Raw genomic sequence first — 13,106 nt, 5'->3', positions numbered from 1 at the left:
AGTGTACATTCTCTTGACGTACCCTATTAAAACGCAATCAAAACGCATCTAAAATAGTATAATAAAAGCCGAGTTCTTCACAGTAAGCCTTAATCCCGTCACTTTTCCCGCTGGGGAATATCGAAAAATCCCTTTTTAGTGTATATTCTGTTGACGTAACCTATTAAAACGCAATTAAAAACGCAAGAAACCGCATGTAAAATAGTATAATAGAAGCCGAGTTCTTCACGGTAAGCCTTAATCCCGTCCATCTCCCCCCACTGGGGGGAATTTCGACATGTATATTATATAAAAACACGTGCGTATTCCAATGCAACGTTTGTGTCAAAATTTCAAAGGAATCGGTAGGAACAAACGAACGTTATATTTTATTTATATAGATAGATAGAAAATGATCTGCTTCAGTCCATTCTCACAGAAAAGCAAACTTAGGTTGTCGGAAGTTAGCGCCATCTGTTGGACATAAATGCCTTAATCCATATATAAATATATTTTTGAAAGGGGGAAATGGTGTAGGGGTATGAAAAATAGATAGTAGCCGATTCTCAGACCTACTGAATATGCATATAAAATTTGGTAGAAATCGGTAAAGCCGTTTCGGAGGAGTAAGGTAACTAACATTGTGACACGACAATTTTATATATAAGATAATAATGTTCATTAGAAACAGGATTACTTTATGATTTTTAAGTTAAAATAATTCTTTCTGTTTTCTAATAAATAAAATTATAGAAATGTCGAATCATTTATTTATTCTAAAGTAATGTTATCTGTATTTTTGGAAATCCAAAGTGGAATTTGTAATGATTGTGGCGCTTTGCACGCCAAGTAATGCTATCAGAATGTCTTACAGTCAGAGCCGGCCCCACCGTAAAACGAACAGAGCAGTCGCTCCAGGCGCTAAATCCTATATGGCGCCTCAGTGGTAAAGAAAATGATAAAAAAATTTTTGTTTTCACTTTTCGATATTTAGATTGCGAGCGTGTGGCCAGTATGTGAATGGCCTTATCTGTTGAGATGCGTGCGGGAAAAGTGCATGGGCGAAGTTCCACCCCCGCCTCAGTTACATCACCAGTGTAGCCACCACGAGCGCTGCCGTTTTAGTTGGCTAGTCCATTTCGAAGCGCCAGCACTGCCGAGCGTGTTCCCGCGCTTTCTACGTGAATTTCACTTGTCAGCTGACGTGTGAATAAGTATTTTTTTATTCGTTAAGATATACGTGTCCATCCCATAAAACTTATAGAAGCAACAACAATCAAATGTTTGGAGGGCCGACGCGGCTCTATTGCCCGTTGGCGGGTCAGAAATGGGTTACACAAACGTGACATCTTCCCAAATTCGTTTGCGACGTGTTCATTTTATAAACCTAGAGTACCTAGATACGAGAGTAGCGACACACGGCTCATCGCCGCCGTGTTCTGTCGACTGTCATCACGTGTTCTATGTGTTTATATTAAGAAATGACAATTATTTTAGTTCAATAAAGCACTCTTAGGAATAAAATGCTTTACTAAACTAAAAAGTTGTCATTTCTTAATGTAAACCCTTAGACCACATGGTAAGCTTAACTTCAACCATGGAAGCCGCCATCTTTAATCTCTTATCCGATCCAAACGATCCTACCCTCCGCTCGGATTAGTTTGATCGCGATCCAGTTGATCCTAGATGGCGTTTGTATATGCAAATAGAGATTGATCGAATCGCAGTAGTTCCTTTGTATACACAATTTCGACGATCGAAGTGATCTTGGATCAGTTTCATTCCAAAAGTATATGCACCCCTAGATCTCAGAGTAGCGACACACGAGTCATCGCCGCCATGTTCTGTCGACTGTCATCACATGGTCTAAGGGTTTACATTAAGAAATGACAACTTTTTTAGTTTGATAAAGCATTTTATTCCTAAGAGTGCTTTATTGAACTAAAATAATTGTCATTTCTTAATATAAACACATAGAACACGTGATGACAGTCGACAGAACACGGCGGCGATGAGCCGTGTGTCGCTACTCTCATATCTAGGTACTCTAGGTTTATAAAATGAACACGTCGCAAACGAATTTGGGAAGATGTCACGTTTGTGTAACCCACTTCTGAACCGCCAACGGGCAATAGAGCCGCGTCGGCCCTCCAGACATTTAATTATAGGTCTATAAGAAGCTCGTTCGAGTTTTTAAATTAAGAAAATTCAACCGAAGTGAAAGAGTAGACTATATATTTACAGAGAATATTTAATATACACATTTAAATTTTGATTTAAAAATATCTTAGCCGATTTCATTTTCATCAAAATCAAATATCTTTATTCAGATGACAGTAAATCGATTCGGTTGTCTATGTATCTGATACATATTTGAAAATTTGTCTTTTAAAAAAGAATTGTTTCGGTTTTACTAATTGTACTTTACTAAACAGCTAAAATATTTTTTCATCGATGCTCCTTCTCTTTATTTCATAACTTAACCTTACAATTTGATGGAAAATGACTTGGAAAGACTATAATTAAGATAAAGGCACTAAAGCTTGACAGTGCACTAATGGTTGGCATTACCAAAATATTTTCTCGGGGGAAAAAATTCTATAAATGTGTGTGTATTATTCAGAAGATACTAAAAAACAATCTCGTAGTTATGTCAATGAGTTGTTGTGATGGCAAAAAGACTGTCCTTAAACAAATTAATCTGATACAGTAAAACCTCACTAAGTTGGACACCTGTGGTGAGAATCCAGTGTCCAAGTTAGCGCGATGTCCAGGTCAGCGTCCCTGCAAACATGTAAACACTTACATGCATACCACGTTTATTGCACCTGTTTTGCTAAATGTAATGAAGAAAGCATCATTTTTTAATGTTATAAAATTTAATCACCAAAAATGCATGTTAATATAATACTGTGCATGTAACGTAGTTCAATAAAGTATCATTAAACCAAGTTGTAAGTTACGAGTTATAATGTCTTGTCTTCAGAAACTTTGCGTGACAATTGCGCTTGAAATTGGTTGTTTTCGAATACATATTTATGTTATTAGCAGAAACAGAATTTTCTTGATGTGTCAATTATTAGTGCCTTTATCTTACCTTGTACGAACATGTATTAATATTTCAAAGTTTCGTCATCTCTGTTATCTTGGCTCTCAAAAATAATGTGCTCTGCCTTATATATCCGCGTTTTACTCTTTTACTACACAATGGTGATGATTTTAGTAATCGCTAAGTGAATAATTAATGTTATTAATTGCTAAAAGTGCCAAAAATATAAAATCTCGTTTATATTTTTGGCACGAGATAAATTGCCAAATTATTTTAATGTAAGAACATTGTTCATTTTTGGCCTTCTAAATTAATTTTAATGTTTTAAAGGAATGAAGTCACTATCTCATAATTTGCCTCCAATATGGGATTTATCGTCTAAAAAAATACTTTTCAAGTTTTTTCTATACGTGACGATATTTTACACAGATCTATATTAAAATTATACGTATTTATTTTTATAAATTAAAATAAAAAATAATGTTAAGAATAATCAATAAAAATTAAGACTTAATTTTTATTTGAATTTTGAATGTTCACAAAATCAAAAATCGGACGGATCATATTCATAAACTAATTTTTAAACTGTAGAATAAATTATTTTTCTGTGACAATTTTGAAATTTTCGAATGGTTTTATAGTTTTTTTTCAATTTTTTGTATTTTTTATGCTCTCTTCACGATAAAAAGTGAAGCTCTTCGCTTTATAATATCACCAATTGTTTATATTTTCTGAAAGAATCTGACGAGAATCTTGATGGCTTCTTTGGGATTACATCCACACGCAGATTTTACTTTCTGTTTGCATTCTTTTTCCATCTGGCAATAAATTCAGACTGTAATTACGTCGTCTTTCACACACCTGAGAAAATTTACGAACAGATAAAATCCAGTTTAAAACGTATTGTGATGGGGCATCACAATACGTTTTAAACTGAATTTTATCTGTTCGTAAATTTTCGTAAAAGTATTTTCTTCTTCACGTTCTTTTGTTTCATAACGTTCTCCAAAAAAACTTTTTATGCCATAGAAGTAACCATTGTCCTTCCCGTCTACTTCCATCGCCATTTTATGGGTCTTTTGAATTCCTGAAACACATTTTTAAACTTATTTATACACGTTCGTAGAATAGTTTGAAACGAATTAACAGTATTAAGTCCGAAAACACCTGTGAACGAACCACTTAGTTCTCTGTTGTCAGAATTTTTAACTAATATATAACGATTGAAGCGAAAATAAACCAGAAAACATATTTTATCCCCGTCAATTGTTACTGAACACTAGCAATTGTAAATCCCTTCTTCTATGTATATTTATTATTAAAATATATTACTAACGATTTTCTGAACTGTCTTCTAATTTCTTTCAAAGTTCGAACATTAAACAATTTTTTTTTTTTTTTTTGAAACTGGTTATAGCCGACTTACACCGGAACCTCGTGTAGGATTTACTCTATCGATAAGCCTCATAATGGCCGCTGCCACAAAGGATCACGGGATCCTATTCTGACCTGTATTTATAGACCAGGGATGGGCAAGCAAGAGTTCAGTGGGAGCCTAAATGTAGATTTTGCAAAATGCATGGGAGCCGCAGTTCTGTACTGTCATGGCGGATTGTATGGTAAGGCTCGCGATTTTATTATATACTATAAATATAATATAAAACAAACATTGAATTTTTTTAACGAACATATTTTCACAAAATTATAAAAATAAAATTGTAAAAACAATAATAAAAAACAGAAATTAACACTTTCAGCAAGAGCCGCATGTAACTCAAAAAGAGCCGGATTTGCCCATGTCTGTTATAGACGTTGATCAATAGCGATATATTTTCTACAAATTTTTTAACATAAAAACTCGTGCCGGTATAAATTAAATATTTTCAATTTATAAATGTATAGAATTAATACATACAAGAAAATGTAATTCATTAGTTTTTACAGATATATTTTCAAACGAGAACTATACGTCACCGCGTTAGCGGCTATTAATTTTTCAATTTGTTCTAGAAGGTTCGGTATCCGTGGCGGAACCGTTTTAATGTAAGTGGTATTTCAAATTTAAATTTTAATTATAAAATGATATATTTAATATTATCCAGTTTAAACATATTTAATATATAAGATTGTTAAAACAATTAATGGCAATATTAATGTTTAATTGGATTTTTTGTTCGAATTACCGAAACAAATTACTACGCCTAACATAAATTCAGAAATTAGAATTAACGGCAGTGGCGTGTTGCAATATATTATTAATATGTTATTCAATTATAAAGATATTGAAAGGGATCAAAAATATAAATTCGGATAATATTGTGGAATTAATTTTCACTGTGATTCGAATCCAGGATCTACGGATGGAAACGGATTCAATTTATTCCATTTGAATGTAGAATTTTTCCCTCCTTCACATTTTGGGCACCAAGCTAAGTAAGAGATGATGAATAAATTTGGCTTAGAGTAAAATTAAAAATGTATTTCTTCATATTCACTAGACGCCAAATTACAGATATTTAAAAACATTAGAGAGGTTGCGGCTGAAGTTTCCATCTCTAAAACGTGAACGTTGAGCGCCGCAATCTTGTAAACCTAGACTCTAGGCTTACAAGATGGCGGCGCTCAACGTTTCTATTAATACTGAATTAGTTAAAATTGAAATAATTCTTCCGATAAGACGAATATATTTTAATCTATTGTGATTTCTGTTGTTTTATGTAATAAATACAAACAACCCGATAATTTTTTCAAATGCGAAACGAACAGACGGATTATGGGACTATAAAATTAGCTAAATAATTTGGCGGGAGTGTGGCGGCCATTTCTTTTTAAATATAATACTTATAAATTACTTAATTTTAGAATAATCTAGAAGAAAAGATTCCTTAAAGAAATTATTCCTTTTATTTATTTTACATTTTTAATTGTCTGTAATTTAATGAAAACAACTGAAATATTACATTTTTTATCGAAAGGTTAAAAATTAATTATATAATTATCAAACTTTTTGGTACTTGTGGGTTAAGAGGACGCCAGTCGGAAATTGCGATTTTTCCGAATAATGCAAGTTTTTATTTTTCAAATTTAAAACAATTTGTTAAATCAAACAACAAATTAACGATTTACAAATGCTTAGTTTTAATATTTAACAAATTTCAAAAACTGCTTACTTCTTACGATTACAGATAACGGTTAATGTTATCTACGGTGCCAAAATGGCGCTCGTCTCTGATTCCAGCAAACAGAAGAAACAGTGGGGACGCACGTTCTAACCTAACCTATTCTAATAATTTGGTTAATAATAATTATGATAGTTTATTAGAATAGGTTAGAACGTGCGTCCCCACTGTTTCTTCTGTTTGCTGGAATCAGACGTGATATCAATAATCATCCTTGATGTTTTTTCATTTTTACAACTTAAACAGTAATTTTTGTTCTTTTTAGAGTTAAATTTATTATTCTATTGTTATTTAGATAATTTCATTCAAAAACGCGATTTTGATCGCAATTTCCGACTAGCGCCCTCATAACCCATAATTATTAATTAGATAATTAATTGCGCTATTGTTTTTTATGGGAGGTTTTTTTTTATTAAATTACCGTAATTAAATCGTTCTGAACTTCTATTGGACCGATTTGACTTCGATCAAATTTTTTAAAACACTATTGGATGTTTTTTTGGGTGTACTATAGATTACTCCCTATGGAATTTCAGGACTTTGATTATATATTTGAACTCAGGGGACCGAGACGAGTTCAACGGTACCCTAATTTTGGACCGGAGACGAAAAATAAAAAAGTTATTACACTTTTTAAGTGTGATAACTTTATTAAAGTTATCACAACTTTTCACAGCAGAATATCGCATTTAAAATGCCTCGTTTCGCTTTTGCACTCTTGTCAAACTCTGTATCATTCGCTACAATTTGATCAACGATTTCGGTTATCGTTACCAAACTTTTACTAAGGAAATCTGTAACAAGTTCTTTGGGTTCTTTGTTTTCAGAATCACTATTTTCCAATTCTACATGAATTCCTTGTTCTGCCAGTTCTTGAAGGTCGTCGTTGGTAAGCCTCTTACCAGAAACCTGCGGTAACTCCTCAATGTCCTGCTGTATCGATTAGGTTGACTAAAGTCAACCTAACGATACAGCTATAGGCTCTTCTTGTTGAGAAATGTTGGATACCTTAAGCCATAACTTCTTCCACACTTTGTTCGTGCATTTATCAGTTAATTTTTGCCAAGCGAAGCCAATATTGCCTATGGCATCCATTGTTATATTTTTTCCAAAATTGCACCAAACAAACAGATTTAAAGAAAGTATACCTTTTTGCAACCTTTTTCTGATTGGTTCGTGTTCGTAAATAATCGTATTATATATGAATCAATGAAATGCCGCGATAATTTAAATCAGCGTACATTTTGAGCTTTTTTTAGGCTTCTACAGACCGCGTTATATCGAATGAGCGTTAACCGGGGTCTTACTGTATTTTAATAGCATAAAAATCAAAAATTTTGTTATATTTGAATAGATGTGGTAAACTAGTTCGCCTCCTGCTTTATACCCATCTTCCCCTGAGACCTACATGTAAACATCCCGGGAAAGCAGTCACCAGCTGTTCTCAACGTGAATGTGTTTGTAAACAATGTAGACTGCATGTGTGAATTTTCGCGCGCTGTCAAATCAGGGCTTAAAGTGACTCGTATTTTTATCTTTTTTTCCATAGCTCCACTCTTTTATAGCTTTTTCTGAGGCAAACTCGCTTTTTATTTTCCATGTGGAACTCTTTTTTTTGTAAAGGCGCGACCAACACCCCCCATACTCCTTATTTCCCTTGCGTATATCCTTGTGAAATACCGATCTCCGCGGCGCTTTGATACAATCACACTACACTAAGACGTAAGTACACATATAGTTCGGAGTTAAGAGTGATTTTCATACGGCATTATTTTTACCATTTGTACTGGTATTTATTTAGGTGCAGTGGACAAAAGAAAGAAATTGATTTTATTTAATACTAACAGTAGAAACTCATGTTTTAGCAACGGAAAATCGTATAGAATCCAATACTTTCTGAAGTAAGATGCTATGCAAACTTTCGGTCTTTCTATTATTCTTCTTTGGCTTAAACGATAGTATCACTCTTTCTTGGCTACCTTAGAAAAACCGAAAATAATTATTGTTGGGTGATAATACGATTTTCTACTATTATTGTTAAATAAAACGTTGTAGGACACTCGTTTAAAATCTTGTATCTTTCTAGCACTCTGTAAAATTAAAGATCGAGCAAAAAACTTTGCTCGACCCATCGTGCCAGAAAGTTTTTTTAAACTAATATCCTAAATATTAATAACTTCTGTAGAGACAATCTTTAGATAAAGACAAAAGTTTGGTTTTAAGTGGGTGCTTATATATTTGGCATGCACCATGGTTTTCTGCTTTCTAACTATGTTCTTCATTTTTCATTTCAACAGAAACTATAATTTAAAATAAACCAAGAGCAAGGCAGAGTGCATGCTTATGGAGGGCTGGCTTCTTAAAACTGACTCAAATGGTTTTGTGGTGTCATCTTGGGGACGTAAGTTGTTTGACTCGGAGCTTTTTTGCACGTTGTGTGCTTCCAATGTCAATGTATCTAGTAAAGCTTTCCATGCAATCTTCCAACATTCAAACTACAAGAAACAAATAAATGCAATGAAACGTTTGGTCCCAACCAGTTAATACTTGTCACATGCTCATTCGAATATAAATTGCAATCCTGCGGTCAATTTGGCACCAAATTAAAAAATTAATTTGTAAATACAGTAGACTCCCCTATAACACGGTAGATACGTTCCGTGTTATATGAATTCCATGTTGTACAAGTCACTTAGATTTTACAAATACATGAGCCATTCACAGCCCGGCACTAGTTGTTGTGGGCAGTTTAGGGGTACAGCTGTTTGAAAGGTTTTCTTCCATAAAATTAATTGATTCTAGACTAATTTGACTCAAACATTTCCAAAACACGTATAATTTTTTGGGAATAATCCATGTAAACTATGCTATAAACAAAAAATTGTGGGAATACTTACCGAATGCGCACCGTTTGAAGACGCCATTGCTTAAGCTTGTTTTCGTTGCAGAGCGGCTCATTGAACAGCGGATGTGTTTCCTGATCAGCAAATTTTTTTCAGAAAAATAACTTAACTTTGGAAACATCATTAATAAAAATATAATTTTTGTGGCCGTTGAATAATAAATGTTTTTTAGTAGGTCCGCTGCTCGTTTAAACTCAATGGTTTGTGCAATGTCCGCTATTGGTCCAGATTCGACCAATCCTGTCGAGACATGAGTCGGCCATGACAATCTGTCTCATTCTTTTACCATATTATACGAGCCTCTTTTAGTGTGTTATACAAACACGATCGCAATTTTTCCGCCGTGTTAAACGAATTCGTCTTATGTGAACCCGTGTTATAGGGGGGTCTACTGTATTTAGTATTGAAAAACTGCTATTTTCACTTTAATCAAGCTTTTCCATATGTTTCTAGTCAAACTCGGTCAAAAAAAATTAATTAAATTATAATTTATTGAAGATTTTAATTTTTTTAATATTAGAAGGTAAGTAGCATAAATTACAAGGTGTCGTGTTTCATCTTTGCCTCCCATTCAAGTTTATTGTCCTAGACACGTGACGATTTTTGTTTTACTTCTATGGAGTTTAGGCTTTTATTTCAACCGTCTAAAGTCAAGACCGCACTTAACATATCAGGTTAAATTAGGGTGATGCTCTCTCTATTGTAAGTTTGAAAAAGGATCTTGTAAATTCTCTTTTTATTTTTGAACTTATTAATAAATTTTTAGTTAATTGTAAATGAGCATTTTTAACTTCCCACCACTAGTCTTTCGCGAAGTATTGTCAATAAAACCTTTATGTTGAGATTTGCCTGGGCCAGCTTCTCGAGCCTGACATAACTTATTCCACAATAACAGAGGGCAAAACCTTACAAGTAGTAACTCAACTTGATCGAAAATGATTTGCATAATTTAGTTTTCAATATTTTAATACAATTTTAAACCAAAACAAATAAAAATATGAACATTCATGCTTTTAATTACAAATGCTCACATGTATGTATGTATGTATGTATATATATATATACAAAAGCTTATATCATCATCTGAAGACAAATAAATAGAAATTGTTTGTTTTGTCAAATTTAGATTGGTTTTTTTTAAGAGCATAATTTTTTTGTTTAGTTTACAATTAAAGTGTATTTTTCAAAAAATGTTTGTTTATTTCTATTTAGATTGTATACTTTGTTATTACAGTCTCCGATTCCAGCGATCAGAAGACGGAACAGTGGGGACGCACGTTCTAACCTAACCTAACCTATTCTAATAAATTACCATAATTATTAGCAACCAAATTATTAGAATAGGTTAGGTTAGGTTAGAACGTGCGTCCCCACTGAGCCCAGACAGTTCTAGCATCTACCAAAGCAACTAGAGCAGCTTCGACCTGACAGTAGCATGCCGATTGTTCCACTCGATATCTAAGGTAAGCATAACCAGTGGCGTGCCGTGACATTTGATGATAGGGAAGCTGTGTTTCTGTAAGAAGCCGACTTCAGGGGCAATCAATTAATTGCACGTCAGGGCCCGTTCGTATTCGTTTGTTCGATAAGCCAGTAAAAACCGTATACTTCTTTAAATGTATTTTTAATAGATTATCTGACGTACTTAATAAATAAGAAAGTTCAATATAATTACCTCCGTTATTAGATTCAATAAATTCTCCTATGCCCTCTAAATGCCAATTCTTGCTTTGAGAAAAACATATAACATCTATTAATTTAGATATATCTATTAATCGTAATTCTCTTCGTTATAATTTTCAATATTTATTTTATATTGTCTACCAATGTTAAATTTCTATTCCTCTTTGATTTCCAAATTGCTTCAATTTTACGAAAGAATCGTCATTCGTCATAAATTTTATCGTCAAAATGTCGAAATTTTCTTGTTGATGTATTTATATTTAATTTAGGCATTGGTTCTTTCTCTTTTAATAATGTTTTCTTTTTCATTATATGGTCTTGAGCCAAAACTTTTTTAAAATAAATTTTTGAATCACTAGCCACGATATAAGGGCTAAAATTAAAATTATACAGAAAAACTTACTTGGTAAAACAAAATGTGTGACGAATATACATACCTAGTACAAAAAATTCTTCAATTGTATGAATATACTTTTAATGAAACTTATAATTAAATATAACTTTGTGAAGAAACGTACATAAAAATAACAAAATATATCTTTACTTTTTAAATCTTAAAACAATCCACTTACCACTTAGTGGAAAATAGCTCCCTACGAGTGGCTAATGAATGGAATCAGAGACGGTCCAGGTAGGTGTGTGCGTGCCAAATCCCGAGGGTGCCGATACCGGTCAATGTCAAATGCTCTTTTGTCGCATCACTAGTATATATCAAAGGACGCGACAGGGTTGTTGTAGATTTTAAACGTTTCTCACCATAGCTGTAAAAATCTAAATATGTTAAACTTAACAGATTGTCCGTCGTTCGTTTTCTAATAATTCGTTTTAGGACCAAGTGTTTACGGAAATTTCCAAAATTTACAACTTTTTCGGTCACTTTGATTGAACTGGAAAAATTTCTGTCTTTATTACATCTAATATTATAAAGAAACAGACCCACTGTACTCGGCAAGAGATTGGTTCGGTTAAGCTTCTGTTTAAGTAAAATTTCGGCTCTTTCATCAGGGTTTTATTTATATGTTTCTAATTCCCTAATCGCTAATTATTTAACTACTTCTTAAGTAGAAATAAGTTCGAAACCGGGTTTTACTTTTGTACTTGAATATGTGTAGTCTTGGGAAAGAAGTGGAAAGAAATTTTTATGACAACCGATACATAAATCGTAAATTTAAGGAAAATAAATTCTAGAAAGCTTTTTTTTGTACTATTGTAATGTCTGATTATTCATTAAAGCTTTGGTTGTTAAATGAATGCTGCCAAAGTAACAGTTAATTTCTTAACACTGTACTAGAATTGTACACGTTTTTTCTGCATCCCCTTACAGATGGGACATACTAAATCGTAATATCACCGGTTTTGTTAACATCGAAATCTAGGTCAGTAAATATAAGTCTGTAAGTAGATGCAGAGATGGGAGACGCAGAATTAAATATATCAAATATTTTAATGGATTTTTTTTTATAAAACTCCTGTCAAACTATACAGAACTATCATAAAAAACATGCCAGTAAAATTCCTATCGGTTGGGTTATTAAGTTGTAAATCTAGTCTACGGTGGGCAACCTTTTTTTATAACATGGGCCAGAATAAATTTTACGTTTTTTTCCGCGGCCGTAGCAGTTAATTGGATGCTTCTTGTGACTCGTAATTTTTAGTCTGCAAATATGAAATAAATAAATAAAAAGTTAATTACTAATTTATTTCTCTTATCGTTTTCGAAATTACAAAGAAATTAGAAAAATAACTATTAAATTAGTTTATTTTTCCATTTAATTAATAATCTATTAAAGATCTGCGGGCCGGATAGAAACTTTCGCGAGCCGTAGCTGGCCCGCGGGCCGGGGGTTGCCCGCCGTTGATCTAGTCTACTCATGATTCACATAATCGGGCGAGGGCGGCCGAATATCTAGCAGGCAGGCGGCTAACAGCCCAGCAACGGTCCAGGATATAAAATTAGATGCTTTGTGCGTGTGTTGCTTCTACCAGCTAAACCGGTGAGGTTGGTGCTCTGTAAACCGCATATGACAATGCCTATATAATCTGGCTGATTGGAAACTGACCCGGTTTCGACACTTCTTCCGCATCCGAATTAGTTCGAATATACATAGCAATCTTATCGTTTTTTTTTCACATGTAGTATAGAAATTTTGTAAAAGATACATAATGCAGTTATAATGAAATATTAATTTTAATTAATGCAAAAGTACTTGTTAAAATATTGAAAAATTATATATTTTATAAAATACAAGGGAGGTCATTGGCAATAGGTGGAAATCGGCGCTTCCATCGCTTCCAATGACGGCACGCGCACTG

The sequence above is a fragment of the Centruroides vittatus genome, unplaced genomic scaffold (assembly GCF_030686945.1).
Source record: "Centruroides vittatus isolate TY-2023 unplaced genomic scaffold, ASM3068694v2 contig_202, whole genome shotgun sequence".
NCBI classification, from domain to species: domain Eukaryota; kingdom Metazoa; phylum Arthropoda; class Arachnida; order Scorpiones; family Buthidae; genus Centruroides; species Centruroides vittatus.
This window is presented reverse-complemented; position numbering follows the sequence as displayed.